This window comes from Haliaeetus albicilla, chromosome 23 (genome assembly GCF_947461875.1).
Source record: "Haliaeetus albicilla chromosome 23, bHalAlb1.1, whole genome shotgun sequence".
NCBI lineage: Eukaryota > Metazoa > Chordata > Aves > Accipitriformes > Accipitridae > Haliaeetus > Haliaeetus albicilla.
In genome coordinates, this window is record NC_091505.1 from 17632602 (window position 1) to 17650197 (window position 17596).

General features: G+C 49.4%; 1 protein-coding gene across 1 annotated transcript in view; it reads left to right on the forward strand.

The window, feature by feature from the left end:
* FHL1 (four and a half LIM domains 1) overlaps positions 1-17596 on the forward strand; it is a 33794-nt gene that overhangs the window by 2102 nt on the left and 14096 nt on the right. The gene's annotated exons all lie outside the window — the stretch shown is intronic.

Here is a 17596-nt window from a genome sequence, read left to right on the forward strand (position 1 = left end):
CTGCCTTGCCCCCAAGAAGCAATTTACTTCCTTTTGTGTAATACCTATGTGAAAAGAGGGTAGTTCTGTGTTATAGGACATCCCATGGCCCTTTCTGTGCTTTGTGCATGCTGGTGGAAACTTGTGCTCTTTTAGTGCAGTTTGGGTACCACAGCTGTCATCATCTTCCCATCTCCACCTTGGAAACACGTACTTGTTGTCAGTACATACAGCTCCTAGCACTGGGTGGGAACTGGGACATGGCTGAAACTTCCAGTGCTTTAGTGGAGAAAACTAATGATGCGAGCCAGGAATAATATTGTCCCCTCAGCAGCAGCCTGTGTGAATGATGTCCTTTGAAGTTTATTCCCACTCCAGGGGATGCCCTGGGGGGATTTAGGTGTCAATTCCTTAAAGAACCTTGGAAAATTCCTCTGATCTTTGCTGATGAGATGATCCGGTCCAGCTTATGTTTAGCGCTTTCCCTTTTCATGGTGCTACGTAGACCTGAAGTCCTAGTGGCATTAAATGCAGCAAGGTAAGCTTCACCACCAGCAATGTCCAAAGTTTGCTCAGGCTTTGGGTATGCTAAGCCATGCAGCCGGTGCCTGCCTCTCACCCCCGCGGTCCCCAGCCATCATCACCTTGCGCTCTGCGTGTAGGAGTGCAGAGGTAGCAAAGCTGAGATTTCAGATGCGATTCTGTAACTTTAGCTATGTAGAATCACTTTTCCTTGAAAAGGTAATGGAAATAATGTCTATACAATAAACATTCCCACAACTGACCTGTGATTTTATAATAAAAAATGCATTGTAAGTCAAATTGACTTCAGCTTGATTAATTGGGATTTTTTTTTTTTTTAATTTCTCTATTATGGAAGATGCAGACAGGGAGAGTAACAAAGCAGAAATGTCTGAGATCAGTTGTTTCATGTCTGATTTTGGCAGAGGGAGTGTGGGAGGAAGAAAAAGACCTCATGTTTCACTTAGATACCCTGATTTGGAGAGGAGTTTTAAGCAGATGGCTCTTGAGACACTAGGACTCTAAAGTATTAAATGGTATTCAGATGAACTCATGCTTCCACTTCTGCAGCATGGTTTTTAGAAGGACTGTGCCATATATTCTGGCTTCAGTTCTTTTATCCCTGGGTCCAGTAAAAACTCCGTTTGCAGCCACTTGGCTGGGTGTCGGAGCAAAGGCACTGGGGCTTTCCTGGGGTTCGGAGACAGGATATAGCCCAGCATGTTTTGACTCCCTGATGTGCTTTGACTGGAGCTTTTTGTAGATGGGCAGCCCAGAGCCAGCTCTGGGGAAGTCACCCCAGCTGGCTTCTGTGGGAATGAATCAGAGCTGAGAGGCCGAGGCTGGTCTGTGATGAGCATTTCTCCCTCCTAACCCTTCGCCGGTGTCTGAAGGGAGCCTGCAGACTCAGCAAAAATACTGTGGAAACTTGGGCTCTGAAAAAATGTGTAAATTGGTGGAATAAAATCCCTTGAAGGATTACGAGTTGCTCAGAGCAGGGAAGTAGTCCTGCAGTGTCTAGAGGTAGCCACAAATTTGGGCTAAAATGAGGTCTACGTGCAGGGAGGGAGCCTGTGGGTGGGTGCTGCTGAGCCCTGCAAAACAGGCAGGGAAAACAAAAAGAGGGGAAGGGTGGCAGGAAAACAGAGCCCTCTCCCAGCTTCTTACCCTTAGTCCCAGGGGATGCAGGTGCTGTGTGCATACCACATGCTCACCCTCCCCAGGCCCCTAGCCAAAAATCTCTTACCAGAGATCGACTCATTTTGCTGCTTGAAGTATTTCCCACAAAGGCTTTGCTCTGCTCCGAGCTGGTATGTGGAAAGCCACAAAAAAGCCTTCTTGGCGAGGCAGCCTTCACCCTCCCTGCGTGTCCCTGCAGCATGTACTGAAGCAGGATTTGGCCCTTGATACTTTCAGAGTGATTCAGGAGTGTGTGGTGCCAAGAATGCTGCCAGAGCAAATTCCTGCTGTTGGAGCAAGAGAGCACAGTGTTGTCTAGGGGAGGGATAGACGGACAGATGGATGCTCTTGTCCTTTTCCAGCTTTTTCATCTCTTTGAAGGGAATGCAAATAGGGTTTGTGTCCTATGGCAGGACAAGGCTAAAATGACATTTAGGGCTTTGGAGGTATTTGAAAGCAGAGCAAGGATTGCATTATAGCCATGCTGGAATGGGATAGACAAGGTCCTGAGGAAGCACTCCTTCAAAAAAGGCTGAATTAAAGAGTGCCCTGGAAAAGGTTGGAGAGGCAGGACAGGGTTCCCGACAGTGATGGAGCTGCAGCCCAGGGTGGAAGGACTGCTATTTTTCTGTGCGCCTCACTGGAAACTTTAAGGCAGAGTTACAATTTTGGTTTGGATGCAGAATTGCATTATTTTTGTAAATAGGAAATTCAAAACCTCTTGACCTCAGATTGGTGTTTTCAGAAGACCCACTCATTCCACAGATGTGCCTGATCTTTTTTTATTCCTTGAGGTGATCCTAGTGATTGATATAATTTGGGATGCATGTCTCTTCCTCCTGCTCGGCAGAGCTGGCTGTTTGGCAAGCGAGTAGGCAGTTAACAGCTGTTAACGGTGAGGGATTAAAAGTGGTGTGACATGACTGCATTTGTGGTCTCTTGGGATCAAATGCAGAATACCAGTTGTCACCCAGACCTCTAATGAAGAACAGAAAAAAATTATTCCTGCTGGGAACAAGCAGTGCAGGGCGGCTTTTCGGCTTCCTTGTTTCTAACATCTTTCCACCCCTAGAAAGAGGAAACCAAGAGCAGAGTGGAAAAGAGGAGACTAAAATCTGCCTCTTGAGAAGCTGCCTGACAGGTATAGCTTGAAGTTTAATAATTTGGACCAAAATGTTTCAGACCCAGTTTACTTGCTGAACTGTAGAACTACAGTGAAATGAGTCTGTTCTGATATCTCTTCAGTGATGTAGATGGGGAGGAAGAACAGGAGAAATAGCTTAAAAACAAACAAAAAAAAAGCTTTCCCTCCTGGAAAATCCTCCCACTTGTCTTCAAGACATCAGAGACCTTCATGCTTTGTAATGCTTTGAGATAGGGGGAGCTTCAAATCAAATGACAGCTGGATCCAGAGGTGTCTGTCTACTGAAATGATGGGTTTAAGAGACCGCTGTTAACATGCAATTGCGTGTGCTAGATATGCCGAGGGACTCCTGTTGGGAGGCACGGTTGGTACAGAGATCTATAATCCATCTATTTTGCTTCAAGCTAGCTTTAATGCTGAAGCAGCTGCCCCAGTATGTGAAGGTTCTTGTGTTACACCAGTGTCTAAGTAGCAGAGGACTTAAAGCTTCTGGCAGAGCAAGAATTGCTCTCCGCTGTTTTGCTTGGCCAGAGACAGTGCAAAACCCACCCAATCCTCCAAAACTCTGTCTTATGAACCAGTGTGCTGGACGTGCCTTTCTTTGCTAAGAAAAATAGAAGTGGTTCATCACACTAAACCCATGGCTGGTCCAGCCCACAGTGGTTGCTGGTTGGCTTTCCTGCAGGGAATTGGCTCCCAGCTCTTCCCCAATGCCTTCATTTGGGAATATTCAGTTTTCTTGTGCTTCCGGTGGTCTCTGACCAAAGATCCCCTTAAGAGTAACTATGAAACCACCCTAAATATAGCTGCCCCACTGCTGATAGGATGCTGGGGTGGGAGAAAATAATGTACTTTCTTTTAAAGAAATGCCCCAAGTTGTGGGAACCATTCTGACTTGGCAGGCTACTTTCAAGGCATTTGCTATTTGTTTAATTTGGGACTGGCTGCCCCTGGCAGTTGTTACCATCAGCCGCCTTTCTTATCTGCTCTTTTCTATAATAAACATTGGAGCAAAGGTTTGGAATTAGTCACATCTGAGGCACTGCCTGCCTGCCTTTCCAGCTTCTTTCTTATAATCTCATCTCTGGAGACTCGAGCCTTTTCCACATTGTTCTATGCCTCTTGGTTTGCCCCTCTTCTCATTGAACTGACATAGCAAAGAGTTCTTTAAAGTACCCTGTAGGTGTGTCATCCCCGGGACTGCCAGCATCCCAGAAGACATGCTGCCCTGGGACAGCTGTGGGCTCTTGCGCTGCTGCTGGGTACTACAGAGATTTTTCTAGTGTGATTTACCTAATCCAGTAGATGGGCTGGATAAATTGTTCTGGCTGATGCCTGTTCAGATGAACAGCCTGCGGAGGCGGTGTTAAGATCCTGAAAGCATCCTGGGGGCCTGGCACAGTGTCCTACTCTTTAGTACAGCGTTAACCACAGGGCAGTTGGTAGTCTGAGGGAATGCAAATGCAGACAGCACCTCCAGAAGCACAGGGCTGTGTGGTCCTCATTTGGAAATCTGAGTAATTCCTACTGATTTGCTTCCACTTTAAAATTCCCTGGTGAGCTCTAAGCATTGTCTTGATCCGGTCTTGCTTCTGACGTGACTGTAGAAGAGGCAGTAATGAGCAGTCCAGCGTGCAAGACTCTCTCTCTGGTCTCATCTCCCTTTAAAAATACACAGAGCTATATGTTTCACTCAACACGTACAAATACTGTTTCCTATCTACCCCTGCTCTGCCAACTGAAAGCAGGTCATGCTTCCCTTCTGGGACAGCCTGCCGCGTAAATGCCACTTGATGTATAACATATTTCAGTGCTGCCTCTGGAAATGGCCTGGGTGACAGCGTCAGAGCAGGACGGGAGAGCAGCCCACGTTCACCCCGCAGCAGCACAAAGGCACTCGGTAGGGATGCAAATCTGTTTAGTTCTGTCTGGATTTGCTTTGTTGGATGCACGAGCATGTCATCCACCTCTTGCTGTAATCTTCCCTTCTCTGTTATACCATTATCACCATAATGATTTTTAGCTGAAGGTGGAAACTTTGACTCTGGATCTGACTCTCTGGGATGGGTTTCTTGCAGTGGGTAGGGGAATCAACCTGCCTGTTTTCATTTCAGAAGGCTGGACTGAAGGCTTAGCCATGGATTACATATCTTGACCAACACTTCAGCTTGCTGGATTGAGCTGGTCAGGGTAGATTTTCTCTTTCTTGCAAAAACACATTCAGCAAAAAAAACCCCCATACCCTTTGTTAAACATAAGAGGTGATTTGAACAACTTCTGAGCTGTATCTTGGCTCAAGTCTAGGTGTGACAGAAAAAACAGACACTGCTGATCTCTTCCAAGCACTCTACATGGCAGATCAGAGCAGGCAAATACCCTGGGGTTAGTCCTGCTTCTGAGTGCCCTTCGTGGTGATGCATGTGATGATGAATGGGAGGAAATTCCTGCCCAAGAACATAAACAAGCAGGAAGACCTATAAGTGGCCATGTCCTCATAGTCCTGACACGTGGAACGAAGCTGATGATGGATGGTGTTAGTGGGTATGGTAGCGTCAGACCCTCCCGATACCTGTTTCAAGGAAAGATTGCTTGATTTCTGGCTGGAGAGGATTGCGAACAGCATCTCCCTGGTTACTCTGATGTGCTAGGGGAGGATAACACCCATGTGGTGTCTGGGGTGGCAGGAGGCTGCCATGCAGGGGCACCCGTGGTGTGCGTAAGCGACGGCCGTGCCTCACACCTCCTTTTTGCAGTTTCATGTCGCTGGAGTCAGGCCTGAAGTCAGCTTTCCCTCTGACCTCCGGTGCTAACACAGCCCATCTCCATAGCAATGGCCGTACATACCGTCCTCTCCACGCTCGTACCCCGGGCCGTGTTGGTGCTATAACATGATGCAGCTTTCTGTGTACTTCGCTAGACACTGAAACAAACAACTAATAAATCTGTTATAAACCAATGAGTAATTTGTTTTGGTTACCAGGGAGATTGCCAAGTGCAAATTCAACCTGAAATAGCGATGAGCTCATCCTCTGAGCAGCGTCGGTGCTTGAGCTGGAGCAGCCGGATGGAAAGGGAGCCAGCGCCAGTAACGCTGTCTGCTCCACTGACATTTGGATGCTGCGCGAGCTGTTTTGCCAGAGAGCTTTTGCCCTGTAAATGTGATCGGGCAGGGGATGGTGCATGAGGCTGGTTGCCGAGCCTGGGCTTTTACAATTCCTGGAAACTTGGTGATGACATTCCTGGTGGGACCGTGGGCTGGAGAACCCTCGGGATGGGTTAAGGTGCTGCAGAGGTGGGCTCCTCCGCCATCTCCCGTGTCTTGGAAACCTCTCCCTGTGCAAGAATTGTGGGGGAAACGGAGATGCTTGACTTGTAGATAAGGGTTAGTTTTAAACAGCTAGTTAGACAGGCGCGTCTGACGGGCAGAGCCTCTCCCCTGCTGCTGCTCCCAGGGCTGGAGCAAGGACTTGGAAAACCCTTGCCCTCTTCTGCAACATACCTGGGGCAGGAGGTTGAAAATTTGGGCTCTGCCGTTATTTGACCCGGAAAAAGTCCCCGGTTTACGTAGATCAGGACTTGACTTTTGAAGGGCTGATGCTAGTGGCAGGGTTTGGCAGCTTTCTGTGTCTGCCTGTCCCTGCAGTTTTTCCCAGGAATAAGCCCGCAGGCGACACTAGGTGTCAGGAGGACCTGCGCTTGGACAGCCACTGGGGTCACCTCTGCCCCGGGGCACAGCGGGCAGTGTGGGAACAGCTGCTGCAAGCAGAGAGATGGGTTTTTTTGCTCTCTGCTGCAGAGCCGAGACCTGGGTGATGGAGGCTGGGGTTGGAGGGGACTCTCGGAGGGCTGCTGGCCGTGCCAGTCAGAAAGGCAGGACAAAGTGGCTGTGCTGCTCTTGGTCTCTGACAGCCAAGCCAGAAGGGGTCCAGGCAGGGCTCCGATAGCATCCTGCACCTTTCTCTGCTAAGGCAGAGATGTTTCCAGGTGTACTTGCATTCAATGAATTCATATTCAATTTTTAACTAAAAAAGTCTGTCTGTAGGAGGAAGTACTGCCTGTCCCTCTGCACTAGGATGCTGCAGGGGAGAGGCTGACAAAGGTGTGGCACTGGTCTCTGCGGCTCCCTTTTCTTGGTTTTTGCTTCCCATTGCTGAGTTATCAAATACATGAAATAATGTAGAAATACATCAGCATATCGCCTGACAGCTGTCTTGATGGAGCAATGCATAAGCCACTTACCAGAGGCCCGCTGATGGATTTCGCCAAATCTTTTGAGACGCAGTTACCAGTGACGGAAAATAGATAACAATTATCAGCAGCATGAATGCAGACAAAAGCTGAGCCCTAATGTAATCCATGAACCTAGTCACATGGTGCAAAAACACAACCTTTTTTTAGGATTAACCTCATGGTTTTCTGGAGCAAGGGATGAAGGTTGCATCTATAAAAAAGGCACTGGTTTGAGCAGGGGTATTTTTGTATTTTGGAAGTCTTTCATTATAATTTTACAAGCATGAAGCGATCTGTCTCTGTGTTCTCACAAGTCCCTTCCAGGCCTGTGGGTGGATTTCTTCCAGCTCTTTTCTGGAGCCATGTGGGAAATACTTTGGTGACATGACCGAGTCCCTCAGCATCACGGGCAGCTCTGTCACAGCCACCAGTGCATTCAGCCATCAGCTCTAGGAAAGGGCTTCATGAAACCCTAATACTTGGAGTGGGTTAGCTTTTGAAAGAAGGCGATTTTAGCGTGAGGAGTTATAACTAAGTGAGATTTGGGTGAATTGTTTGCATGTGGTGTTTGATAGTCCTTTATGTCGCCTTTTTATTGTGGGGCTGAGCAGTAGGCGTTAGCGTTTGGGAGTGGGACAGGCATCCCTGCAGGCCTGCACTCTGTCCCCCATGTCCTCCCCCCGCAGCGTGTCCCCACCCCAGTGTTTCACCTAGTTGGTATCAAGGCATGTTTGCTTTTTGGCTGTCTCTGGGCAACTAAAACCACTGCTGTACTTTGCATATCTTGGACTTGGCCAGGACCAAGTCTAACCTTGCTCAACACTGGCATAAAGCAGGCAAGGCTTGCTACTGAGCTTACTCTAGCACAGCTGAGATGACAATTTGGCTCAAGAGGTGTAGCTTTATCAAAGGGACAGTAAAGTCCTTGCTGTTGCAGGAAAAGTCCTCGATGATTTGGAAGCCTCACCCTTTCCCCATTGTCCTGCAGCATTCCCAGCGGGACATGGGTTCTTGTGGGCTCTCATGCTATGTGGCTGCACAAGCTGGTTTTATAAGCAAGCAAGCCACTGTTTCACATCTGCTTTAGCTTTTTGACAGTTTTCTCTGGCACTTGTGTGCAATTAGTGCTGCTTTTTTGTCACATGGAGCTGATCCTCTAATAGTTTGATTTGGGCAGTAGTTTGACAGCTAGCAGCAATTGTATTGAGAAGGGTTGTTTCTCTTTGCAGACTGTGTTACTAGTCGTCCCTGAATTTATTGTCTCATTGCTGCTTGAAAAAGAAAACAAAATCATTTTTTGGGCTTGGATCCAGCCACAGAGCAGAGGATGGCTTAATCAAACACATAAGTGGTTGTACCAACTCCAGCTGGTTTATTTCTATGTTTAAAATCAAGCACTCTTCTAAGTATCTTATTTTTCTTATTCTAAGGTTTGTGTTTAATAAATGTAACAGCCCATAGACTTTGCCCATTGCTCCAGGAGTGAGCACTGGTAGAAATGCTGTAACGTGCAGTAGTGCTATGAGACCCTCAGTGGGAGCATGGGAGAGGAGAGGGGCCCTTCCCTTGCCTCCGAGCACCCTGGCCCATCCCTCTGGACGTGGAGGATGAAGCTATTTGCTGTTTCAGCAAATGGGAGGCAAATTAAATTTAGCAGCCTAAATAACCTTGCCTCTCCATACTGCTTTGGGCTGAACTGTTTCTTGCCAAGTATTAGTCTACTGATCTTAATATTTCCAAAGACACAAAAGCAACTGAAATTTTGCTCAGTTACTCAAAAACTAGAATGGGAGGGCACTGGGGGAGGAGAATTCCCCTGACCCCCACCTCTGAAACAGCCTCCATGCTGCAGATGAGGACACTCAGCTGGGATGCTGCAAACCAGGACTGGGCACCTGCCCATGGACTGAGAGCCTTTCTGGGCTGGGTATCTCTGGTTTTGGCTGAAATTGAATCTTAACTCTGATGAAAGATTTAAAGATATTTGTTCCCCTTTTTATTAAAAAAAAAAAGAAAAAAAAAAAAGGCGAATCAATGTTTTCTAACTGACCCCATGGAGAATACTTTTTAGTGTAGACCTTGCCCAGCTCTGATCTGACATGATTTCCAGGGAGACCTGGGATCCTTATCACTTTATGGAAAATGAGATTTACATTCCTGTATTACACAGGCACTTTGAAAATATTATCCCTGACTCCAGAGAAATGGCTCATACATTTTAATGCCATTATTAGAAATTGAATTGACAACTCTTATCCTCAGTGGAAATTGCTGTGCAGCTCGGGGGGAAAAATATGCAGAAAGGACTGGTGGAGGCTTTAGAGAGCTCTTGTCACCCTGAGATGTGTGTGCTTTTGGTGCAGTGTTTCTGCTGAATGAAAAGAGCAAGGTTTGATATATGCCAGAGAAAGGGGAAAGCACAATTGCATGGGCCAGTGGCATGGGGTGAGACAGCAGTGGGGCTCAACGCATCGAAACAGCTTCTGGCCTGAAAGGCAGAGCGCACCCAGGCCTTGCGTGGTGGTGGGGAAATGTGGGCTGTTCTGGGCTTGTGTGTCCCAGGGTGTTGTGGAGATGTGGCACGCAGGTGCTTTATTTGCGGTCCTAGTAAGCATAGAGAAACTGAGCTGGATGAGTGCTGGCTTAAGCTGGCATATGAGTGAGATGCTGTTGAGGTGCTCAGATTGATGAAAGGTGCCCTGGGAGGAGCAGCAGCAAGGAACTGCAACAACAACAACAACAAACCCCAACAAACAAACAACAAATCGGGTTGCTTTTAAAATAAATTCTTTTTTTGTGGTAAATGAACTTGCAAGAACCAGCCAACCTCTGCTCCTCTCAGTGCACATGGCCTCTTAGGAGGACTTCACATTTTGCTGCAGTGCATCGAGGCTCCGGAGTTGCTGAGCTGGGAGTCTCTTGCTCCTGAGTGTGGAGGGAGTAAGAGGCACACGGCTGGCAAAATACTCCTTTAGCAGGGCTCTGGGCTCTTCTGGAAGTCTGGCTGACTCCTCTGGTTTTGCCGGAGTCCTTAGCCTCTTGGAGGTCAGTTTGGGAAAGAACAGCCAAGGCAAGTTCAACAGGCTCAGTGTGAGTGGTCTCCTAGTCTGGCAAGGGCTCCAACTTCCCTGCAAAAGGAGAGAGGCAAAGAGCCTGGCTGAGCAGCATGATGTGTGGTTGTTAAATGAACAGGGCTTTAACCAGAGGCTTGATGGGCTGATTTGCGGAATATTAACATGAATAGTGGCTGAAGTGAACTCTGGCCTCAGACTAAGCCTGGGCAAAGGGGCAAGTGAAGTGGCATCTGTTTCAGCAGAGGAAAGGCGTGTTTACGCAGGACCAGAGCAAGGTGTCTTGGAAGGCTGTACCATGGCTCCATCTAACAAGTGAGCGGGTGCTTGTGGGCCTCCTCACCCTCTCCAGTGGGTGTCTTCTCCTTGGCTTGTCCTGGAGCACATACCCTGGCACGGCCAGCGAGTGCCCATGTGATGCAGTGCCAAAAAAGCAGTTGTGAATTTGAAGCCACTCCAAGGTGAAGGGTTTTCACTTCTCCTGCCCTTGTTGTTGTTGGTGCAACGTGGTCCAGCCTGGCCGAGCCTTCGTTGTAAGTGTTAGGGTGTAAGGAAGTTGATGCCTTCTTCCATTTTAAAATGCGCTCATCTGAAGCTGGAAGTTAAATCAAACCCTCCCAAAGCAGAGGTTTCTGAGAATAACTTTTATGACTAATCCAACCCCATAGGCCTCACTGGAGGAGACTTTGCAGCTTTGTTTTTCCTTGTAAAGAATGCCCAGCATATGTCCTGACAATTAGTCAGAGTGCCCAAAAATACCCGTCAGCCCTGCAAGCCGATCTCCTTTGGCTCTTGGAGCCGAGACAGACACAGGGTTATGCTCTGTGGGGCTTTGGGAAAGGTTATTTTTAAAATGGCCACATAACAAGGGTCATTTGGTCCTTTCAGCCACTAGCACTGTCTAACAACTGAAGGTGTAGATAGCCAAATGCTAATCTTGCTCGAGGCGACTGTCCCGTACCCAGGGTAAGGGGCTGGTTGTCCTGCTAAACCCATACGCCAGGGCTGGCTCCTGTCAGCTTAAATCAGTGCTCAGGGCATGGCCCTGGGGCCTGTGCCAAGTTCAGGCAGCGCTTTGATGGTGCACTGGATGCCAGGGAGTCTTCCCAACCGGCATGCCAATGCTCGGAAGGGCATGTCCTTCTCATTGAAGCGGTGGCCTGTCTTCACCCTTAGCCAGGCAGCGTGTTTCTGCCCAGCCCTCTTCCGAGAAGCTTTTGCTTTACCCTTCTCTGACTACCTGAGCTAAAGTTTTCTATCCTCAGTGTCTCCCACGTGCTGAATTTCTGGAGGATGTTTTGCCAGAATCACAGTCCATCCACAAACAGCCCTTTCTTCTCCTCCCCTGAAAATAAAGCTCTTTAAGAGGAAACACCAAGGCTCCTTGGTCTTGCAGAGCATCGCTTGTGTGGGGTTTTGACTTTGTCCACAGTGCTGTGGGGGCAGAGGAAAGAGGTCTGCAGAACCATCTGCCCAGCAGCTTCCCAGGAACATGATGTTTTGCTAGAAAACATCGCACCAAAAGCATTCCCAGCCTTCAGAGGAAGAGCTCGGGCATAGCCTGCAGTGCCCACCTTGCAAGTCTTTCTTGCTGCCAGGTCCTGTTGAAGGAACACAGGAGGGTGGCGGGGCTACTGGAAACCCATGTGGGGGATGCTGGAGAGCATGTGTGTTGTAGCTGATGTCTGGGTAGCTGCTAATTTCTGACTTGTAGTGGGTAGATTTCCAGGGAAGGTGAACGACCCAGCTTTCAAGCAGTGATACAAACTAATAGTTCAACTTCCTTCTGTGCTCTCCACGGTGAGCTGTTTAACTTCACTGGGGGAGAGCATCGCTCAGCCAGCTGCCTGTGAGAAGTAATTGAAAGCAATTAGGAGTGCAGAGAACGTAATGGAGGTTGTGAAATATTATTTCAGTGATGGCTTTCTAACAACTTGGTGAAGCTCTGACATGAGCATTTATTGTGTGGGTATGGTAGGATTATATTGCTGTGAATGTTCATCAGACCTCATTTTTCCTGGAAAAGACTGCCATGCTGCCTGGCTGGGATCAGTGTGGTATTTATTTGACAGCAACTTAAGTTACTTTTCTGAGCTCTGAAGCCAGGGATAAGCCATGGGGGGAAAGCTGTGACTGGCAAACCTTTGCCTCCTGTTCGACTCCACCGGTCATTCCTCCTCCATGTGACTCCATCTAAACTTGCACAAAGACAGACCCCTGCATTTGGCCAAGATTACCCTAAGGAGCTCCGCTGTCCTAAGCATGAAGCTATGGGGTAATAACTTGGGGAATAACCGAGTTGTGGTGGAGCTTGTTTGGCCCCAGGAAGGGTTCCTCCAAGGACCACATCAGCCCTGGTGAAAATGCTGTTGGTAACCGAGAGGCATCATGGCTCTACCACCGTTGAGGGCACAACGCTGCGTAGCTGCAGCCAAAGCTCTGGGCGTTGCGGTGAGCAGAAACCCCAGAGCTCCTCATGGGAGCTTCGAATGCAGGGGCCTGGCCAGTATGGGTGAGAGCGTGGCACTGCGGGGGTCCCGAGATGCTAACCTGGAGACCTTCCCCACTGCTCCTGTGTGACTGGACACCCAGGCTGCTTCCCCCGTGCCTGCTGGGCTCACCTTCCCTGGTAAATGCTGGATGCCTTATTCCTGCACCCTCGGTGGGTGCTTTTGTGGTCAATGAACTTGCAAGAACCAGCTGATTTCTGCTCGTCTCGGGGCAGATGACCTATGAGGAGGACGTCACATTTGGCTGCAGCGCATTGAAGCTGCTTTGCTCCAACTGGGCACTGCTGGGTGCATCTGTGCACAACGCAGCTATAAGGCTGCGGGGAAGGAAGAGGTGAATGTTGTGTTTGAAGCTTTTTAGCCCAGTTATGGGCTTAATGCTCTTACAAGGCATCTGAATCAGACCAGTCTTGGCACTAAACGTGGATCTTTCTCCCAAGAGGAGCAAAGGAAGGCAGACTTTGTGTCCCCTTAGGGTCGGCTGATGTCCAGGCACGTTCAGACCTGTTGTTTTCACCTTGCAGTTCATGCTAGGTGGTTGCGGGCAGCCTGCTGAGCCTCCCAGCCACTCGCAGCTCCCCTCTGCAGACTGATTAGAGGCAGAAGGACATGGAAGACACAGCTGGAAAGAGAAACATGGCCTGGGTTTAACCTAGTGGCTTTAAGACTAATACATTAGTCTAAGAGATTTTAAAAAAACAGCTTCAGCTTTTTGGGACTGTCCCTTTTTGAGCTTGTACTGAAGGTCTAAATCTAACTGTAGGACCACAGCAGGCACTCAGCATCCTTGCTGGTGGAACATCGTCTTGACATCTTACCTGTAATACAGCAAAGAGCCACAGGGAGGAGAGAGCAGGGATAGGAAGAAATGGACTTTCTCGTGCAGTTGATTCAAAGCCAACCCTTTGCAGCACCTAATACTGCTGCAGCCTCTTCTCCCCCCAGTCCTCCCTGGAACCTGTATGTCCTGGGGCTGCTGCCATGGTTCTGTATGGTGCCTGCGCCCCACCACGCTGCAGCTTCTCTTCTCCAACCCTGACATAGCCGGGAGGGGGGACAGGAGCTGAACAAAGCTTTGGGTCTACAAAGCAGCTCTTGATTTATGCGCAGACACTCTCCCCAGGCCTTGGTGTCACTTGGCTTTCAGCAGCAGCCAGAGGTCTGCCATGTCAGCAACAGGTGATGGGAAGAAGTGCCAGTCAGAAGCGTGTGTGGAGGGGAGCTGCAGAGCAGATGGTAGCAGGGAAATAAATTTGGAGCTGCCATCGAAATAGTCCTGGAAACAGTCCAGCCTGTGGATGGAGGCAGATGGGAAAAACCCAGTTTATATCTCTTCCCAGTTTTGCTATTTTTCAGATGCCTTTATTTCCAGCTCTGTTATCTCTTGACCATTCTTTCCTGTCTGTTGCTACACCCTCATCCTTATTTTTTTTCTCTCTTCTTATCCTGCCTTCTTTTCCCCCTTTTGTTTCTACTCACACCACATCTGAGTTCATGAAGGGTTACCCAGTCTGTGTCTGCTTCCTTATAAATCTATTCCCAGTTCCTTTATCCCAACCTCCACAGCTGATCCTAAAAGATTCCCTTGGCACTGAAAGGCTCAGCACACAGATCTGACCCAGCTGTGGGCTGGAGTTCAGCATGGAAGAAAGGAGAACACCCTGTGTGCCTTTGCTCGCTTCCTTCTCTACTGTCCCCTCTGAGCTGGTGGCCTGAGGGCATGGGGCTTGCCTGATGGCTGGTATGTTCATCCCTTCTGTCTCTGCAGCGATGTCCTTGCTGGTTTTGCTCTGGATGTGGGTCCATCCTGTGTGAACCAGGGTGTCTCTGTCGCGCGTTCACATGAATCCCTGCAGGATGCTTCAGGGGTGCGGAGGCGCATCCTTGTACAGAATGGGGGAGCTGAGCCAGGTTTGAGTCTTCTGAAGGATTTTTGTGACACTTCAAAGAGAAATTGTTCAGTTTTGAACTGAACTGGCTGTTTGAAAGGACTAGGTGGAAACATCCCATTTTGGTTCAGGTGTGATTGTGGGTGGCACGCGGGGTCCCCGGCTGGGCAGGGAGCAGGGGCCATTCCCTGGCAGCCCTCTCTGGCTGGTCTACAAACACTGCTCTGCAGTGCCTTTCACCAGTCCGGAGCCAGTGCTGGGAGCTTGAAGCACACAGCATACTGAGGGCTTGGAGAGCTGGATCAGCCCCAGCTGTCAGTCCTGGATCCCAAACCTGCTCGGTGTTTCTGTGGCAGTGGGGCTGCTGCCTCCTCCATCCCACTGATGGACCAGCCACAAGTGCAAAGGTGGGCTTTTTCTTGGAGAGAGCTGTATTTGTGTCCTCTTAAGCCCAACTCCTTTATTGGTTGGCTTCCTGCAAACTCTGTCTTTATATTAAAAAAAAAAAGTTTTAAAAAAATGATTTTGTTTAGTGTCTGCCTCATGAGAGCCAAGGGAAGTTTCACTGGGGTCTACAATAGGCTGGGCAGAAGGTGTGCTCTCTGCTGTGGGAGAACACACATTGCGTGCAACCTAAGATAGACTTAAAATTAAAAAAAACCCTGAATCTGCTGTGCTGTTACTTGGAAAGAAGGAAGTGTTTGTGCAAATGGTGGATGGGAGCAACCTGGATGCGGAGTGCTAACCCCCATGCTGCCTGCCGCAGCCCTGGCCGATGGGACCGTGCTGGTCCTGTGCTAGCACAGCACCAGCCTCCAGCTGGAGTGAGAGTATGGAGTTAGTCCAGCACCTGCCTGCACGACAGGAAGGATAGGGAGGAATATGGGGCTCACGTTTTATGGGGAGCCCAGTGAATGGCTAGTGTGCTTTTCTATGCAGCTTTACTGTGCATTGCTAAGCAGTGTGTATGGAAGCAGAAGGTACAGCGTTACCCTAAGAGATGGACAGGTGCTTCCCTCCTGCTCGTATTTACTGCTGCCTGCTTCTTTCTTTGATGATGGTGACTAACAGTTCATCAATGCCTGGGTTTACTGGCTCTATTTAGGACTTTCTGCCCCTTGAGTGACAGCAGGATGTGTGAGCAAGCTGAGACTCCTAGACCTTTTCTGGCAGGATTGTTAGGGCAAGAAAATACTCTGGAAACCACAATGTGAATCATTTGTCTATCCAAGTGGATGACACTATGCCCCAGCCATGCTGCTTTGCAGTCAGACCTGTGCGGTGGGATCAGCGTGTCCAGACCAGCTCCCTGGAGTCCTGAAAACCTACAGGACAGGTTTAGTGTTAAAAACATGAAAGCCCAAGCCTGCATGCCCTTGCCGCGCACTCATCGATGTGTTTGTAGCGCACTGTCCTCTGGGACCCGCAGGTGCATGGTGCCTGGCTAGCAGAAAAGGGCGCAGATACACACCTCCACACCTCCGTTCTGGGGCATCCTCTCTTTCCTGGAGGTTTCTGCTCCCTGCCATGTTTCACAGGGCAACAACGTTCCTCCTTGGCACTTGTGCTATACCTTGCCAAAACAGGCTGTTTAATCACCCTAGGATTGTGGGGACAAAGAGGGGCTTGGGGAGGAGATGGGAATTGTCCAAGGTCATACGGCTAAAACCAGCCAAGAAACCAAACTCAGCTTCCCTGCTGCGCTGACCTGCGGGGCCACAAATTCAAACAAAATGGCCTTTTTATTACGGACTGCTCTGGGGGATCACCGTAGGCTTTGCAGAGTGAGCTGTGCCATGAAATGCTGCTCCAGGGAGTTTCATGGTAAAGCTTCATGGGCACCAGCAGGGTTGGGTCTTCCTCCTGGTTTTTGGCCAAGCTTTCTCCCTGCCATCTCCTCCAGCCCATGCCTGTTGTCATGCTGCAAACACACGTGCATTTGTGCACGTGAAACATTTTGATGGCCAAGTGTCCATCCCTAGTCTCTGCATGCCTCTGCAATACTGTCAAACCGCTGCTGAACTGCAGCCGCCTCTGGGATGGGAAGTGGCAGCTGCTGACATTGCTGTGCAATGCTATTCCGCCTTTTAGGATGGGGAGCAAAGGTTACCATTTCTAATTGAAATACGAGGGTATTCTGGGGGAAGTAGGAAATGACTGCCTGGCGGGAGGGTGCCAGCCCTTTGTGTAGGGAACTAGAAAGGAATGAGAATGGTTAATGGTGCAAACTCTACATGCATTGCCAAAAATGAACTCATGTCTGTAAATATTACACTGCGCGCAGCAAGATTAGCACAGGAAAATACCAGTTGTTAGGGTTCCTGTTACCATCTAAATTATGCAAACAATTTGCTTGAGTTTATAGATGAGCTGGGGCAGAATAACGTTGGGTTTTTCCTAGCCAAAGTGTTTCAGCGTGCTAGTATTTTAGCATGTTTCCCAGCCTCAATCTGCTACACAAGTGGATCCATGCTGTGCTCTTTTGGGACGGCACGCTGTCAAGTGTGGCCTTTTCCAGGCCACGTTGGAAACGTGGAGATGTCAGGATGCTGGTGAGATGGTGACCTTGCATGTGTGCTACCTGGGGGCCCTAAGATGGGTACGAAGGTTCGAGGGCTCACCAAGCCTGGGGCTGGAGGCTGTGCGCGCCCTGCCACGCGTGTGTGGTCGAGGAGCTCTGGGGACCTCTGCAAGAGGGAAGCGGAGATATTCCTGGTTCCTGGCTGTAGCAGAGCCGCTCGGGCTGAAGATGCCGATTGCCGTTCAGAGGCCAGACACCACCGCGATGGGCTCTGTGGAAGGAATGATAAACATTGGCTCTTCCCAGTGGCTGTCAGGGAGGTTAACTGACTTTCCCACGGCCAGTGCGGAGGCGGGATTAGCAGCTGGGTGTCCCTGGCCGCTGGCCCTGACCGTGTGCCGCCGCCAATTGCATAATCCGGAGGGAGTGCGTGGCCACGGAGCTGCCGCAGCCTGCGCGTCCCCGCAGGAGCTAGCCCCGAACCCCGGCTCCCCCCGCTCCCTGTCGTGACTTGGGTGGAAATAGGTCGGTTGGAGCCATGGTCTTCCAGG